The following is a 19,615-nucleotide window of genomic DNA, read 5'->3' as shown; positions in this document are numbered from 1 at the left end:
GTTTCAATTATTTTGCTGTATCTTAAGATTATCCCTTGGGCTTTCCTCTGTGATTATTTCTTCCAGATATTTTTATTCTATCCTAGAAATCATTTAACAAAATAATGTAAATTCTCCACAACGTGATAGAAAAGACAAATTTCCTTTCTCAGCCAGTAAAAAGTCAATGGCAAATGATTCCATCTCTTTTTACATAATTTACTTGCTTATATCTTTGGATGTCACTGTATGGGGCTCCTATACTAGTCCTTCAAGTGACTACAGCCATATCCTTCTCAACAACCTTTTTCATTGCTGTCTTGTCAACATGAGCTTGATGAAAGATCTCAGAGAAAGAGGGGGAAAAAAAAACAGAGGAAGAACATTTCTCACCTGATTAACAACTTGTTAGCAACAACAAAATATCTCCAGATACCTTAACATTGAAAAGTGGTGACTCATTTCAGGCTTACTTGAAAAGGCAAACAAATTTTTAACTACTTAAACTACATATGCTTTTGCACAGAAATGGCAAGCACGCACAGAAAAACATTTGAAAGCTAATAAAATACCACTTTGTTGGCAGAAAGTAAAACAAAATAAACAAAAAAACACAATCACAGGAAAAATCTTACTCTTAGAAAAGGATCTGACAAAGAACCACACAATGATTCTAAATCTGGTTTAGAGAAATGCTGACTTCAGTCCATTGCTTTTGTATTCTGAATAAATGATTCTGGACACTCTTTCATGAGATATTCCCTCATATTAATATGCAAGGTATTGGGGGGGAGGGTATTTATTTGATAAAAGGTGTTTTTTTCCCTTCATGTATCTTTTAAAAATTTAATGTCTATCTTTTAAAAAGATCCTAGGGTCCACAAGAATCTTTCCCAGCAGCTTATTTTAACCTGCGTCATTTCAACAAGCTGATTTACAGCAGTATCTAATAACCATTTTAATGGCCCATGTGTGGGGAGAATGGGAATAAGCAGAAATAGGTAGAGCTGCTTCATAATCCAGACTTTTCCTAAAGCTGTCAACGTATGGTATAATCACACCCCAAAACAAAGTCTGAGAGGACCCAACAGGGAAGACTTCCCAGATTTATGGACTCAAAAAGAGACCATGGATTCAAAAGCACAAGTGAAGAGTTCAGTCTGGAAAGCAAACTTATTTTTTCTTTAATTTGAATAACCTAAGATTTGGTCCTTAAGGCGGTAATGTCAAGGAAATCCTAGTGATGATGAAAAGGCTTACTGGTCTGTTACTCTTGCTACTGATATTTGTATTTCCAGGATGGGAAAATCCTGTTGTACAGAGCCATACTACACTGAAGTGCTCTCCAAAAGAGCCAGAGATTCCTCAGGCAGGTATCAGTTGAGAAGGTGACCCCAAACAGTTGCACCATTCACCAACACGAACATTACTACTCATAGATCTCTAACAGTATAACATCAATTAGCAGATCACCTTTTTATGAACTGCACATGCTCTTCAGTATAATTTGCAGTTTACTTGTCATGCAGGTAGCAACACATAAACCAGGAATTCAGCTAACAATCTGAGAGGAAAAGACTACTTACAACTGAAAATCTAGGACTGAAAATCCATATCAAAAATTCCATCAAACACAAGTGAAAGTAAACTCTGTCTGAAGCACCTTACATTACATGAATTATTTTACAAAATTCTTATTTCCTATTGAAGGAAATCTAAAAAAATTATTTCTTCTGCAACCAGGTATCAGGAAAGAGGTGACTGAAATTTGTCATATGTACTGCTCATATTTTTGCAATGAAAGCTTACTGTAGTCAATTGCAAACCATTACCCTCCAAGTTTTTTCCATTCTTTTAAATTACAAACCTCAGCACAATCAATACAAAAAAAGGTCAGCTTACACATTTGTTCAAAAGGGAAGTCTCTTGCAAGTAAAAAAAAAAAAAAGCATCTATTTCAACTTTTTCCTCATTTATATTTTATTACATGAATTTTAAACATTTCTTCTGTAAGCACATTGGTATTGACATCTGTTAGCTACCAAACATTCCATACATTTAATAACACTGCAGATAGAAATCACCTGTTGGCATCTCCCAGCTATGTATTTAAAACTTCAGGGCAAAAAGGTACTTATATAAGTTTTGAGTCAGTAAAAAATAACCATGTACTTAAATTCAAACACATGACTTGTTGAAATTGTTTCTGAATTGAAATCTCCACTGGTAAATTATTCATTTGAATGTATAGGGTTGCACAACTCTTCCTCTTCTATTACGTTCTTACTGAAAAAATAGCTATTTTCTATGTCCATTGAGGGTGTGCCAGTTAACAGGCTAAAAAAACCCCACTGGATACATTTTAAAACTACCTTTCTTCCAAAAATGTCTACTGCTATTTGAAAAACAAAAATCAATAGTATTATTTTTAATCACAAAATACACGAATGTTTTTCCAATTGTTATTCAGTGGGAATGTTTTTAACATATTTGGATATCACTCTACACTCTAATGTTGCCTATTCCAGAAAATCCCTTTAGCAACACTGATAATCTTTTTATAAATCAAATTTGCAAGCTCTTATAAAACCTATAACCTCATATCCATTGTCCTCCATAATGTCAAATATTTCTGGTCACAAAGATATTCTTCCAGCCTTACACATCACCATATGAAAATATATATGGGATGTCATTTATTCTGCCATTTATGGTACAACATAAGACTTTCATTTCATATTCTATACTATATATATTCAATAGACAATATACAGAAATTCTGGGCATCTGACAATATCATTTCATTTAAGAAAAAATGAGACTACAAAAAATATTTTATTTGAACTATAGAATATAGGTTGGATAAGAGTGAGTAATGATAGATTTTATAGCACTTCAGTGTTGACTTAATCACTTATTATTCTGAAGCAATTTTGGCTTAGTGGGGTTTTAGATGTTGGAGATTCATTGATTTACACTATTAGTGAAATTTCACCAAATATAAGTTCAGACTTATGCCTCCCCAGACAGGCAACTATTTAAAGGCATGACATGGCAAAGGACTTCTTTGGGTTTATTTCATCATATTGCAAAAGAAGAATTGAGTTGGTCAGAAGCAGAACATCAAGAACTGAATTAAAAGATGTTTTTACCAACAAGACAGCCTCCATACAAATTCTGGTTGTGCCTAGACATGTTTGATTGATGATAGTTGATGGGATTACAGCCTAGTTGAGGCAGCCCACAACACACAAATGTGCTATTAGTAGCATGGTACATTAATCAATAGCGATGAGTGTAAAAAAATCTAGAATCTGATCTCAGTATGTTTTACTTAGTTTTTGACCACAAGTAATGGAAAATTTAAGCAAAAACCCATATGCACTGATCATACACTATACCTTAATTGTACATTCAGAACTCTTGCTTTAAAAAACTTTTTGTCTACAGAAATACAGAATAAGAAAACTCCCCAATCTTGTTTTCTAAAATTGTGTGATATTTTTGCTTCGGACAGCAAACTGGAAAAGAAATTAACTTTTGTTAATTACATCAAGATCTAAAAGAAACATAAAGGAAGACAATGAAGTCTGATTCAACTGAATAAAATATCTTAACTAAAAACATTCTAAATCAGATTTATGCTAATTTCAAGGCTTAAATGAGACATCTTTTTAAGATCAAGCAGACAGAATATTATCGTCATGTCTGAAATCATCTTTTTAAAGTATACATTTAGGTGCAACCCCATTTAAAATATAAATCGAGTATGCATACTGAGTACCAAGGACAACCAGGTGGTAGCTCACATGTAAAGTCAGGCAGTTCATATTGATTCTCAAATCTGCAACTCATCCCAGCTCCTGGCAGCTCTCCAACCACGAACTGAATTTCTAGTCTAACAGCACTTGGGATTCCCCATTTCAATGCTCATCACAATGTATAAAAACATGAAAGGAAGATGTTAAGCAAAGATTGCTGTAATAGAGAAAAGCTGCACATTCAGGTTTAAAGATGGAGAGATAGGTTCAATGCTAGAACAGCTCCAGTGGATATAAAAATATTGTTGAGAGCAGAGAAGGCAAACAAAAGGTTATTTATATACTGTTGTGTGCTACAACTACACCTCCTTCACAATCATGTTGGCAGGGATGCAGAACTTAACATAGTAGTGTAGAGAAGCTAGTATCCCCAGATTCAATAGTTCAGTCTATCTGGCAAACCAAACACCCAAGATAAAGTCCAAATAAATCCATAATCCCGAATGTCATAAAGTGGGACTCCGGGTGAGATAAATAAAGGAAGGGGGGGGAAATCCTTTTTCATCTCTATTTTAACTGCTAGAGAAAAATTCTTTTTAAAGAATACGTATCTCGGTATGCTGCTAAAACCCATTAAAACTTTATTGCATTTTGAGTACATAGAACTTTTAAATCTGAAGTAAATCTCAGATGATAGTTTTAAACACTCAGGTACAGGATTCAGCTTCAGCTTCCTGTTAACTGAGTCTGAAAACCATAGTACACCATAGAAAAGTATTACGTACAAATGAGAAAACACCCTGACTCAGAGGCCATTGCCATCCTAAAATGGCACACCCAGAAAGACCAGAAGAAGATGACTGAGGCAATCAGTCCTATAATTATGACACTCAGTAACCAGTTTACAAAGGCAATCCTCCCCAGCACAGCAAAAAGGAGAAAATATTATGATTAGATTTAGAAGTAAAACTCAGTGATCTGCATAAAGAAAAGAGTAAGCCAAGGATCTAATATTTCCTTATTATAAAATCCAATGTGTGCATCTGCTGTTTCATTTTTCACTAACTCTGCTACAACAAGAAAGAAGGAATCTTTGCAGGGGTACCTTTGTGATATAAATTATACCACAAATGCAACCCATTCACACTGAAAGAATGCAGCATACTCTATGCATTTGAGAATGCATCCCCTGTGACCGATTTGTGAGAGGATGACGAAGACACCTTTTCTTTATTAGGGTACTCCACACACACCTCTAAAAAAGTGTCAATCATGAGAAAAGGCCTACATCAGAGGTGAGGTTTTAGCAACTTGAAGAAAGGCATTATCCCATACAGGTGATGATAGATGGATAAAGACATTCAAAAAAGCTTTTAAATATACATGAGCAGTTCTATATTTTAATACCATGAACCAATATCAACATTACCAGGAATTTTTCATCTTCACACAAAGAAAGAGTAACACTATGCTGGACTTGTTCATAATCCTTAGGTCAAAATGCCCTGGCCCTGGATGTGAAGGCAAATTTCTAGCTAGGAGTGTTAAAATGAGTTTCAGTGAAGCTCGCCAGTCTTACAGATCAAAGAACATGCTGTCAAAAGACTAGTTCTGCATGGAATTACCTTCCAAAATATAAAATAGCTTGCTTGTCAAGTCAAAAGTTTTGATATGGAGACATTTATATTATCTCTAGTCCTATTACCTCTCTGTAGGAGCCCTCTTCCTAAATATGAATATTAAAAGAGAAATAATTTTACAGCTTCTATATCTGTCAACTTTTACTTATAGACTACTTGAATAATGGAAACAAGCCATTGGTGGTAGAGTACAAGACACTTCTTTCTGTCCAGGTGAGTTGACTCTTCCACCTTTATTTTGCTAAGAGATGGCAACCAGAACCTTTCTGATGCTGAGGTCCCTGATTTAGATAACACAGATACAACACACATTAAAACTTTAGGAGTTACTTTGGACTTACGCTTAACTTTACATTGCTGTACCATCTGTGACTATAATCTTCCCAGGGTTATAGTTTCATGCATACTGCCTTGCACCCATAGGCCAGCACTAGCAGCTTCTGAGCAGTGCAACTGAACTATGGGACCAGCCTGAAAAACAGCTCTCTGGAAAGAGCTGGTTAAAAATAACCCCAAAAAATCAAAGGGAAGAAAATTACTTTACACCACTAAAGTTAATGTCTTATGAAACTGCATGTAGGACAGAGTCTGCTTGCCTGATGAGAAAGGACTGCAGTGATGATCTCTAAGTGGAGAAGGCAGCTAGAAAAAGATCAGAAGACTTCTGAAATGCAGGACAGCTAGCCCACAGCCAGTGAACAGGACCCATCTTCACCATGGGATCCTCAGATAAAAGCCTGAAAACAAGCACACTCAATGCCACTGCCCCAATGTCATGGTTTAACCCCAGCCAGCAGCCAAACACGATGCAGCCCCTCACTCACATCCACCAGAGGGACTGGGGAGAGAATTAGAAAAGTAAAAGCTTGAAATCCGTGAGCTGAGATAAAGACAGTTTGGTAAGGAAAACAAAAGCCATGCACACAAGCTAAGCAAAACAAGGAATTAATTCACTGCTTCCCTAGGGCAGGCAGGTGTTCAGCCAGTTCATGTCCAGGACAACAGGGCCCCATCACACATAACAGTTACTTGGGAAGACAAATGCCATCACTTCGAACATTCCCCCCCACCCTCCTTTCCCCTACTTTATATGCTGAGCATGATGTCATATGGTCTGGAATATCCCTTTGATCAGTTTGGGTCACCTGTCCTGGCTGTGTCTCCTCCCAGTCTCCCATGCACCCCCAGTCTCCTTGCCAGCGTGTCAGTAAAAAAAAACAGAAAAAGCCCTGGCTCTGTGTAAGCACTGCTCAGCAATAACAAAAACATGCCTGTGTTATGAACACAGCCCCATACTAACCACCATGAAGAAAATTAACTCTACACCAGCAAAACCCAGCACACCCGATCTTCTAGTTATCCACATGTCCAAACTCATCTCATGACTTTAAGTAAGATTCCCTGTTCCCAGACTCCCTATCCCGTGGTGCACACTTCTTGGTTCCATGTTCAGACTTAGACCCTTTACTCAGGATAGCAGAAAGGTGGGAACTATAGCTTGAGAGAGCCTCCATAAAAGTCTGGCACCTGCTAACTGGAATTTTATCTATAGATACATGTTTTTACAACCTTAACTATAGGATTACCATCATAAAATACAGCCAGGAAAATACATACATAAGCTTGCATGTGTCTATGTGTACATATGTATGGTTGGAAAGATAGAATAATATTAAAAGAAACATTCACAGACAAGTGTTCGTACAATTTTGAGAGGTTAGAACTACTTGTAGGAACATATGCTTTTATAATTTAAAATTACATTATATTCACTTGTAGTGTTATTTTTCTCCATTTCACTATTGCTACATTAGATTATTCTTCAGCTGTGTACTTGGATTTGACCATTTTTTACTCCATATAAGAGTTATCACAGCAATTGTATTTTGACTGCAAAGAGCAAGCAATTTTTTCCTCTTTTGTTTTGGGGTTTTTTTAAGAAGCAGACTGGCAGAGATAAAACAGAGAATTCTTCTGGGGCTGGACTTCCATTCGGTTGTCCCCAAATACAATATAAGCATTACAGAAAGCTGTCTGTTCATTGTTGCTCTGACAGACTTAGAGCAATTTTGAATATCCCTTGGTATCACCTGACAACATTCTTGTCTTTGGAAGGTTTTATTAAGAGCTACATTAGATCATTTTGTTATCAATCATAACTTGTACAGTTCACATCCTTTTAATCACTTGGAAACTGTTGTACAGTTTCTACAGAAAAACTTGGAGAGATGGTATGAAGCATAAAACTGCATTTCTAACACGTGTTTGTTACTGAGTAACAGCCTGCTTCTTCATAAAATTCAACTGTCTGTCATTACCATAAGACAGAAGTAAAGCTTAAAACATTTCAAGAATATGGAGAAGAGATGCTTAGGAAATCATTTTTACATTAGCAGCGAAAAGACATATAATGCATTTTTCTATGTATCTAAGTTACATAGTTATCTAAGGCTGACAATTTTCTGAAGCTTTATATATTTCCACACCTGAGAACTAGCACCTTAGGAAGAACAACTCAGACCAGTTTTAAAGCAAGAAATATTGCATCCACTTGTATGTCCCTCACATGAATCTTAATCTTCAATACTTTAATTATAAAAGGATGCAAGTTCCAGCTGCCTTCTGTTTCAATGCATACCCAAATTCTATCTGACAAGCCTGTATTTTATACAGGTCTGATCAGCAAAACATGTGCCTGCCTTCACCTCTCAACACTCTTTGGCTTTTGGCTGTGCCTCTATATAAGACAACAGAACTGTGCTGCTTCTCCGTTTCCAAAATGCATTATGTGTGAAGACACAGTAGTGATTACAATATGCTTATGTACTACAACCACAATGGAAACATCTCACATGTTTTCACATGAGGAATTCAACCACTGACTTCTGCTAATGCTTGGGAGTCACATCATAAACATAGCCATGTGTAATTAAAGTTCTGTCAAATTACCTGTGCTTTTACATCATGACTTTCAAAGGAAATCTAGTGTCATAGCGTTCATGAAACAGCAAACCCCCTACTGAATAAAATACATAAGGAATTCTTTTCACATGATCCACTCCACTCCACTGCTCTGTTGCAGAGCTCAGGGATCAGTTACAAGGACACAAATTCCGGGACTATTTGGAAACAATTTCTAAGGACTTATCTGAGGCCCCCAGAGACACAGCAACAGCTGCAGAAACTGATGACAAGGATCTCCAGAATATATTTCTAAGTTCTTTCGGCATCTGGCCCCCTGCCTCCCACTCCCACCCACTCCAAGGTTCAATTGCCCAGTAACATAAAACAGCAGAACTATGCTCAGCTTTGCCAAAGCTGAACGCACCAGGAGGAAAACAAGAAAGACTTGATTTTTCTAGACTAAAACACTGCCCGAGTTTAATTTCAGTGAAGAGTAGCATATGACAAGGAACATATTTTTTAGTTGAACGGTGGGAGTTGTTTGAGCTTAATACACTTTCTGAAGCATGCTATCACGATGACAAATACACATCTTCACGAGGACAGCTCTGTTAAAAGTGTTACCGAAGAGAATCAGAGAGAGTGAAGGAAATAGCAGTCTTCACAGACCTGATCCTGAATCAGGAAATGTTATGGTTTAAATACACAAGCAGATGGCATTTAAATAAATTAGAAGAAAAGGAGAATTCATACACAGCAAGAGAGAACACAGAAAGCAAGTTTAGCAGTATCTGCAGAGATCTCCACGGCATTTTTATTAAGTGATTCTTTCAATGTCCATTTACCATTTTAAGATGCTTGCCAGCAAGCAGGAAGCGGAGACTGGGGGGGGAGCAGGGGGAGGGCGGGAAGGAGGGGGTGGAAGATGTACAGTGACAATTCACTTGTTCAAATGAAAGTTGTTCAGCCATCTTAAAATTTTCATCTTTACAATGAAAATCATTGGTTTCCTTAACGCAAAAATGAAGTTGCTTCAGGCATGGAGCTGCAAACGTAGCATAATTCATTGTGTTAGGATATCTTTTCAGTTACAAAAAGCAAAAGCAATAAAAGGTGAGCACATACATTCTTTTGAATTTCAGTAGCTTACAGAAACTAACTAGTACAGGTGGAAGGTTTATAACTAAGCCAGCAGAATTTAGGCAGAAGAAATAGGTTTATTCAGCTCTGTAGTCATACATTTTTTCACATCTTTTGTATGAACAGAAATCTCTGGCCTACTTAAGTCCCACTTTAATGCGTTATGATCTTTTTCAAGACCCTGTCATAATCTCTTGAAAGAAACTCCCCATGCTCTTCACTGATATATGAAAATGTATCTTCTTTACGTCTGTATCTATAGGGGTTTTTTACAGAACAGAAGAAAGATGTGAAAGCTCATTTTCACACATCTACATAGAGACTTTTAACTATTTCTAATATTGAGGACATTTTCAGTAGGCAGTAACTTTTTTGTAACTCTCACTGCAGTAGTAATGCATACCTCTTACATTTACTAGGAAGAATATGAGTTGTATAGACCAGTGTGTGTCTGTGTGTGTGTATACTTCCCTTATCTATTTTCCTTATGGCATGAGGTCCACAGTGAAGGAGAAAGTCCTTAGTAGGGACAATTATGGAGGTGTCATGATCTTGGTGTTACGCTGGATGGGAATAAGGTAACATTTTAAAAAAATACATAAATGCATACCTCAAGACAAACATACAAAAACAAACAAAAGCAAATACAAATCAGTTTAAGTGAGGTAGTGGACAAAGTGCTTTCTTATGAGTTGGGCCTAGCAAAACTTCTGTTTCTCAAAGTAATATATTTGTTGCCCTCAAATCAGCATCTAATGGAAAACAAACTTTGTCACAATACCATCTGGAGAGCATAACAAACTACCCCAAAGGAGCACAATCCTTCTAAAACTGAAAACATGGAGAGTTAATAGGAATGTTTCTCCAGTGCTGCAGGGAAAAAAAACAATACAAACAAACAAACAAAAACCAGAACCCACTTGTTTTCATTCTCATGAAAATATCAGCATATGATACTGATATGAAAAAATTAATAAAATCACATATTCTTTGAAGTCCAAATAATCAGCACTAAACTGATGGCAGTGTTTTTGAAATCGCTGTGAAAACAATAGCTATCTCTGCAAAAGGAGCAACACAATGCAACTATTGTTGAAATCTCCTTTTGGTCTTTTTTTCATGGAAGTTGTCATTCCAGCCATTCAGAGGCTTTGAATAAGGAGGGCAAGGGGCTAGGCAAACCCTAACAGCTCTAAGTGCCCTGAATGAGGGAAAGATGCAGGAGAAACGTCTTTTAAGGCTTTCTTGCCTGCCTTGACCAAGGAAATAGGCTATACTGGTGTTGCTCTGTGACTCTCAGGCTAACTAAAACTGTGCTTCTGAAAGATGAGTCTGAACAGGCTTTGTCATGACATTAGCTCCTCCATGACTCTGGCAAGCCAACACAGCAACTATAGGGTCCAACAAGCATAACACTAGGCAGGGTGAAAACTGGTACAGAAGACATGTTTTTAGACAGGACTGGAAAAAAGATTCCATTGTATTGATTTATAGTTCCCATTAGACTCATTTAAACTTGTTTCTGAGTCCGGCCTGAAACTGAGCCTTCTTCATTCTTAAAATCAAATGGGGGAGGCCAAAAACCACAACGCTGAATGAGAAAATACTACTGAAAGAAATTGCTGCTGCTGAGGTATGTAAAACTACCTGTCTCAATTCACACCAAAAATTCTTAAAGAATAACAGAATTGTCCTGTACTCAAACCACACATGTTAAAAAAAGTTTGAGTGAACTCTGTTTGTGTTTGATGTGGACAGTACCCTAATCTGCCACTTTTTTTTTTTCCTCACCAGCACAATACCTTGATATTACTGAGCTTCACTCTTCAGGAAAGCCTCTACTTCACATGTAAGAGAAAAAACAGAAGTCACCATAGTATCCTTGTTCCTCCCTGCCTTCCACTTGAAACTGCAGAGTTAAATAAAAACTGGAACCTTCATGAACTGAATTGAAATCATCTTTATTTACAGTTTGTCATATGACTATGAACCAAAATTACAGAAAGTCCAGTAAGTCCTCAGCAAAGTTTTATATTTACTCAAATGGTGTCTTTATGAACACATTACTATTATTTCATCAGCCTTGTTTGGGAATATGCAGTTCTCTTGAAGGTGCTGTTTAAACAACACTCACTGTATATGACTATATGTTTCACTAGGTCAACAACAGTCTTTTCCACCAAAAGACAATATACTTGAGCAGATCGTGTAACCTTTCTGTACTGTTTCAGATATAGAGGGTATTGGGTTTCTACCTCAGTTCTGAGAGAAAAGGCCACTACTTTCTCCTCACTACTCTAATTGATACAGACCAACCACATTACCTACTTCATTCAAACTAAATGCTATAGTACAATTTTCAAAAGAAAAAAAAACTCCTGGTTTAGCCCATCCTTCTACAATCCAATCTTCCTACACATTGCGCAAGGATTCACACACCCCTCTTCTTAAGCACCATCTAAATCTAACACAGTATCCTCAGTGATATAATTCATCTTTTTTCCAAACCCTTCTATGTTTGTTTTTCCACCATGCAGCTCTGAGCTCTGTCTGCATGTTAACTTTCATAGTGCCATACCATGCACAGAAAGCAACTCTCCCAGTATCCTGACATACAGACCCTGTCCTATAATAAAAACCACTGTTCCCATTGCCTGTACAAACATGAAGTTCATCGTGGACGCAAGGCCTAAGCTTTTTTCTACATACACTCCTTTAAGACAAAGCTACAGTTGCTGGTGTAAAAGGTTTCAGGTGCTGGTCAAAGTCTCTGTTGAACCCTGTTGACTGTCATATCTAACAGGTGATCAAAAATGTTCTGCAAACTCTCTTAAAAATAAAGGGAGTTCAAAAGCTGGACATGGTCAAGAGGATCCTGATCCCCACAATACTATTTTGCAGGAGAAATCAGTACTACCTTTATTCATAAGTGAATGTTTCTGGTCAAGAACAGTATGATTAAGCTAACAGAAAGACAATCACTAGCATCCATGAAGAAGACAATCAGGGATGAGAGCTCTGCTCAAGCAGAGTGAAAGGAGCTATAATGAAAACTACTTCACCCACAGCTATCTAGAAAGTATTTTGGATTCATGTGCTTTTAGGCATTTAACTGTCTCATACCAACAGAAGTTCACACAGTTTTCTGGTGATTCCCATAACTTCTGTGGAGTTTCTGTCTGCCAGAGATCTTAACCTCATTTTATAAATCCTACAGAAGGATTCACCTCATCTTTTCGCCATTTATGAATCAGAGATCAAATTTAAACTAGCCAGATTAGTTTCCTCTTTCTGTAGTCAACAGAGATACCTTTACTGGTACCTCTGTATTGAAGATCTTTTCCTCCCAACTCATGATAAAATGTATCATTTTCTGAAGGCATCTAGTTTCTCACAAGGTAGAGAACTAAGAATAGATACTGCAGAAATTCAGCACACCCACTTCTACATTGGTACTAACTGCTCAAATGACATACTGAAGAGCAGCTTAGGAAAAATCTATTTACATTCAGATGAAGGATTCTCTTGGCTCAAAAAAAGCCCTGACATTTCCAGGGAATTTTCGACATCCTGTTACCCTCTCATAACAGCATCACACGCTTTTTTTTTTTTTTGCTTTTTTTTTAATTACTCATTTAAAAGCAAAGCTGATTTAACTGAGTAGCCAGTGGGGACAGTGTCAGATTCGGTCATCCTCTTTTTACTACGGCCTGACTGAACTGCTACTGGCAATAGTGCTCCTATCTGAACACTTTCCTTGTTTGAGAGGTACGGCTTCTATACATGCCACAATTAAGAGGAGAGGAAAATAACTAAATAATGAAAGGAAAACGTTTCATTCAGAAGAGGATTATTTCCACCAGGGCCCATTCATCTTTATTCTATACAAAGCTGCTTTATTCCCACGCATATCCCATCTCCTGCAAACAATATCAGATTTGCCATGCCAAGGCAACAGAGAGAGATCAAGTCCCTTAACAAACTTCCAAAACCTGATACAATGCCTACTGTGAGCTGTATTAAACTCATTAATGGAAATAATTGGTTTACCACTAAAATTAGTTTAGAGCAATACAGTAAGTCCTAAGTGATGGCTATTTTTTCCCTTCTTTCTTAATATCTTACTGCAGATTGATTTCCTATGTGATTTGTTTCAGTCTAGTAACTCACAGTTCCTTCTCATATTTCAAAGCATTGTTATGAGAGAATACATTGTTTTTCCCTACGGCTAGAGCTGGAATTTCCCCCCTCTCCCCAGTGTCCTGATTGGTTGCTGTTTTGGAGTACTCGTACCTTAGAAATTAAAAAAAAAAAAAAAAGAAAAAATACACCACAACCAGCACACCACAAATCTCAAAACAGAATCTTCATAAAGGTCCACGTAGAAGTGACATAGTTCATTTTGTGTAGGAATGACCTGTATCAACAAATAGTCCTCTGTGTGCAGAAGCATTATGCTTCTTTCAAGTAGTTGGTCAAAGAAAATAGTAGGCTTCAATTCTCGTGCCTAAACATGGGTGACAACCCAAATTGAGATGCTCAAAGTTATTTAAACTAAAAAAAAAGCCATGTGAAACTGTCAAGTATGAACCAGCCAGGGCCCAAAAGAATCTCATCTGGAGGCCAGCAGAAGCAGCAGCTAAGAGTTCTCAGGATACCCCATGGCACTTAACAGCACTTAAATCAAAATCAACAGTTAATCACTAGTCCTCACACACAGCAAGTCACCTGGCCAACGTACAACAGCATCCTAACACTTATTCTGGGCCTGCAATGACTCACATGGCACTGGCAGCAGCAGTCTCTCTCACCAAAATATTAACTGTCAACAATCAGGGAATGGAGCACAGGTCCATAATTTTCATTTAGAATCAGAACAGTCCCTTGTTAAACTTCTTCTTTCTAATGGTTGAGCTATTTTTTACTTCATAAGTGAGAGTTTAAATTCTTCAGTGACACACTTTAAAAACCAAATCCTGTTCTCCTAAAGTACTCCAAGCGCAAATGTTAATGGTCCAATCTTGTCTTCCACTGTGCAGCATGTTCACTAAACCCCTTGGAAAACTGTTTTCTGAGACTTTGCATTCACAACCTCAAAGCATTTTAGGCAGCATAATGAAAACAAGACTATATAATTTTTGCATGAACCAGGTAATTAGTACCTGAAACATACCTATAAGGGAAAAAAAGAAAACCAGACAAAAAAAAAATCCACATAAAATATATCACATGAAATTCCCAAGTTTACCGTACAGCAAATCTACAGAAAAAGAGTTTAAGAAGTCTGGGAATGTATTTCTCTTGAGGGTGCTGGTGGATGAGAGGCTGGACATGAGCCAGCAGTGTGCACTTGCAGCCCAGAAAGCCAATTGTATCCTTAGCTGCATCAAAAGCAGCATGGCCAGCAGGTCAAGGGAGGTGATTCTGCTCCTCTACTCTGCTCTCATGTGACCCCACCTGGAGTGTTGCATCCAGTTCTGGGGCCCCCAACACAAGAACATCAACCTGTTGGAGCAAGGAGGCCCACCAAAATGATTAGTGGGACGGAGCACCTCTCCTATGAAAGAAGGCCTAATTGGGATTGTTCAGCCTGGAAAAGAGAAGGCTTTGGGGTGACCTTATTGTGGCCTTCCAACATCTGAAGGGAGCCTACATGGAAGACGAAGAGTACTTTTTACAAAGGCATGTAGTGACAGAACAACAGGGAATGGCTTAAACTGAAGGAGAGTAGGTTTCAACCAGATATGAGGAAAAAATTCTTTACTATAAGGGTGGTGAGGCACTGGAACAGGTTGCCCAGGAAAGTTGTGGGTGCCCCATGACTGAAAGTGTTTAAGGCCAGGTTGGATGGGGCTTTGAGCAACCTGGTCTAGTGGAACGTGTCCCTGCCTATGGCAGGTGTCTTCGAACTATATGATCTTAAGGGTCCCTTCCAATCCAGGCCATTCTATGATATTTTAACAGTGCTTTTAAAAGTGCTCTCACAAATTACAGTAATTATAAATTACATATTGATTCATATTCACTGACCTCAAGACAAAACAGCTAGGGGATTTTCATCCAGTCTCTCTGTAACATATGCAGTCATGCCCTAAGGTAGATTCTTCAGCTTTTCATATTTCCACCTTTTGGGACATTTTCTACAGGGAATGAAAAGCTGTCTGAGAAATCCAAGTTCTTCCCAATCCTATTCACAGCTCTCCACCACTAAATGTCTCCTTCTCAAGTCTGCGCATCATGAAGGTTTAAGGGTGTAGATGACAAACTAAGCTCAGGGGTTAATAAAACATTTTTCCTCTTACTTAGGCAGCTCAAAGAGGAGACTTTGCCCATATAAGATTCAAACCATCCAAAGGAATATCTCCTCTATTGATGAATAAGGAAGCTAGGGCAATCAGCTTGCTAAGTTAGACACGCCAGTTGAGTACCTAAAGTTAAACGAATCCAAGCAAAGCATCTTCGGGTCAGGCACTTTATGTCCAACCCTTGAGACATCTGTGTTCCTTTACACTGTCCACAGTGGTTATGCTAATTGCATGGATATTTAAATACAGTACTCAGAATAAAACGAGTTGTAAAACAAGTTTTCAGAGAAACAGCAAACACATCTCACTAACACAATGATATTGCAATGCTGTTAAGAGGAGGCAAACCGAGGCCCAGAAACCCAAAAATCTTCATACAAATGGCTCATTTACGCACCACATATGAAGGTTTTGTAGCCTTTCATAATTGGAGCCTTATAAAGTTCCCCAGTTCCAGTACATAAAGTATTCTGGAAAAGAGATTTTGTGGCCCTTTAATAAAAACTCTCGGGAAACTGGAAGATTATGAACGTATTGGATAACCTTGCCAGCTCAGACAAAAAGACTGCTTTGCTCAGTATTCTCTCCAACAGCAGCCATAAACAGATGTTCAGGAAAGAATAAGACCAGGGAAGTACAAATAGCACTCACTTGGGTATTTCCTAGCTTCTGTTTTCAAGCCATGGGATTTTCTTCCATGGAGTACCTTTCCAAGTACTTGTCCATGTCTCTCTGGACTTTTATAATCTTTTTGCATCTACTATCTCTTTTGATAAGGAGTTGCACAAATCTACCACCTGCTCCACTAACAGTGATCTTTTTGTGTTCTTTGTACCTGCCACCTGCTAACGACACTGGGTGACCCTCCAGTCTTGATTGGAAAAGGCAGTCAGCCCTCACACTTCAAATCATTCACAACTTAAGAGTCACAACTGTCCACATGTAAAGAGTGCTTGATTACCTTATCATTCCTCCTCATGTGAGTTTTACTCTGACCTTTGAAGACTCCATTTTGATGTGGGTTTTTGGCTTTGTTTTCTTTTTTCCTTTTAAATTTCTAAGCTGTGTGCACTTCAAAAGAGCAACTGGTCAGGACTCCGGAGGGAAAAATTCAAGACTATTCCAGCCTTGAAGATCCTCATAAGAAAAAGCTCTATGCATACAAAGCATTTTTTGTGTATTGCAAACTGGATTAAAAATAATTATGTGATATAAATACAGAAATATTTTATATTCACCAGCCATAGGAACACAATTAAAAACCCTACTGCATATCTTTTTAGATTAAATAAAACCCAATACTTTATCTACCCGTCATTTCAACTAGTGTTTATAATGATATTATAGTCTTGGGAAAATCTAGGTTTTTTAAAAGATCTGACACATTTTTTAGACATTAAATTCATATAAAAATTATTGGTTTGAAACCCTACACCAGCACCTTCCAGTTCAGAGTATGATGTGGGGGAAAAAAGCATAGACCTACAAGCTAAGTAGAACTTTTAACTGTGGAAATTGGTGATTCAATTCCCAATTCACATTCATTAGCAGACTTCACATCAATTGGTAAACACATCTATTGTTCCAGGACATTCAGAAACCAGTACAGGCCATATAAGATCTAAAAAATCTTGGCCACAGGCATCTGACTGCATGTAAGCACAGTATGAAAGTCTAGTCAAAAACAGTCGGGAGTCAAGAGTGTCAGGAGAAAGCAGTTCCTGTAGAGAACACTAGTCAATTTATTACAAAATCAGATGAGGAGCACTAGTTTCAAGTGCCAAGGATCCTTGGAAATGGACCTCAATGAATAAGAAAGGAACAAATTAACATAGACCTCTCTGATATAGCAATAGATCTGAGGAGCCTAAATGTCCTCAGATATTCCTACAGCAGAGTTCAAATGGACCACACAGATGATCAAGTGCTTTGCCAAGGCTTGTAGGTCACTTTTCCAGGGAGGATCATCTGTGGTTGCAACTCTAACACTCACATCCTGCAGCATTACACCACTGATGCTAACAGTTTGACACTCAGTAGTTAGTACAGCACCTGCATAGTAAACTGGCCAGTATTTCAACAACAGAATTATTTTGTAAACATAAATTGTGCTTTCAAACAAAATTATTATATTTGCTTAAGTTCAGTTTTGCTAGAGCTGAACAACAGATGAAACAATTTTTTTTAAAACATCTATGTTTTAAATGGAATATTTTCTACAAAACTGATGTTGACATTAAAAAGCTCCCTGAAGTACATTCTTCATTTTTCACTCCCACTTTCACAATTGGAAGTGAAATGAAAAACTCCTAAAATGTCCCACAAAAACATTATCATTTTTCTTAAAACCTTAATAAAGTATTCAATCCTTTGCAGAAGTGACAGCAGTGAATCAGGTGAGTGTCCTAAGCCTAACGAGCCCAGGTGCATTTTCAGTATCAACATATCTTCCTATGCACATGGGTTTTCCACTGCTGTTGTTTTGACTTTTCATTTAGAAAATTCTTTAATATTGCTGCAAAATCCGTATCATAATAGACTACAGTGTCGCCATTTTTAGTCCTTCTATTCACCCATCAGACTAGTTTTTTCTACCCTTCCATTTTCCTGTTTAAAAAAAATAAAAATTCAGTACTCTTTCAGGTTAAAGACAACAGCACATGCTTAAATATAACAATCAGTGATTGGATGAACTGGGAACAAATATACCTGTATTCATATGCAAAAAAAATTTCAAAAATATTTACATCACTGAGAGAGTTTTGAAACCTTTCTTCCTATATTTACAATAAATAAATTTAACCTTATTGTCGTACACAAAACTTTTGAAATTATTCTCTATAGTATCACTACAGAATAGCTAAAGTTTTCAAGCAGTATTTCCTACTAACAATTTCACTACAAATACTTCATGAAAAAATACAATTTTACTTGTGACTGTGCCTTCTGTTTTTTTCCAAAAAGATCTAAACTGGAACACACTCATTTCCAATAAAATATTTTTAAAAGATAATATCACAGCATAATGACACTGAATACAGCATGCTGAGTTTAAAGACCATATGTTGTAATTTTGAAAGATACTCTGAAGCAGATACAGTCACTACTGTCTGCTGCTAGCTGGCATCCTCAATAAACTACCTGAAGTAATGATGTTTGGATGTTCTGATGTTTTGATGGAACTAGATGATCTTTAAGGTCCCTTCCAACCCAAGCCATTCTGTTTCAGCTTTTATATTCATCTTTTATATTATAATCAAGTTCTTGATTATTTTTCCCTGCTAAACTTTTGGCCCCTGTAAGTCTATAACTTCCTTTACAAATCATCATTACATACCTGAAGTTATGTATGAAAGCATACACAGAAAGTTTGTGCATATCATCATGCAATACCCTCATCTAGCAACATCAATTACTTTATCCATCTCCTACACCATTAGCTGAAAGTCTAATAAAAGCTACTCAGCAGGCAAGAGATTTAATGAAATAAACCCCAAGTTCCTGGGAGGAACCTGTGGTTCCAACTCTAACACTTCTGATCAAATAGAAGCTCTCTTTCTGCTGCTGAGCAATAGATTTTTCTGGATCTTGATCAAACACACTCCAAAGGAGGGAGGGCGTAATAATATAGTGTAAGGTATTTAAGTGTGTAGGAGAAAAACTGATTGTGGGAAAAGGGAAGATGAGAAGAAATTATTTTTAAAATGTAATAGAAATTTGTGGGGTCACAGCAAAACAAGTTCACAGCAATTCTTTCAATAATCAAAAGACAATTAAGTTTGTCTACTAATTATCATTAATAAACCACATAAGCCATAAAAAAACCAACCAAAAAACCCAGTCTTGCACTGTTACAGGTTCCCAGTCTCCACAAATATTTTCACTT

General features: G+C 37.3%; 1 protein-coding gene across 2 annotated transcripts in view; it reads right to left on the bottom strand.

Annotated features, from left to right (window-relative positions):
* The window catches only part of TRHDE (thyrotropin releasing hormone degrading enzyme), a 208,332-nt gene that overhangs the window by 148,133 nt on the left and 40,584 nt on the right, over positions 1-19,615 (bottom strand). The window lies entirely within an intron of this gene.

Source organism: Chiroxiphia lanceolata, chromosome 5 (assembly GCF_009829145.1).
Source record: "Chiroxiphia lanceolata isolate bChiLan1 chromosome 5, bChiLan1.pri, whole genome shotgun sequence".
NCBI lineage: Eukaryota > Metazoa > Chordata > Aves > Passeriformes > Pipridae > Chiroxiphia > Chiroxiphia lanceolata.
Note: the sequence above shows the minus strand (reverse complement) of the source record. Positions and strands in the feature narration are given on the sequence as shown.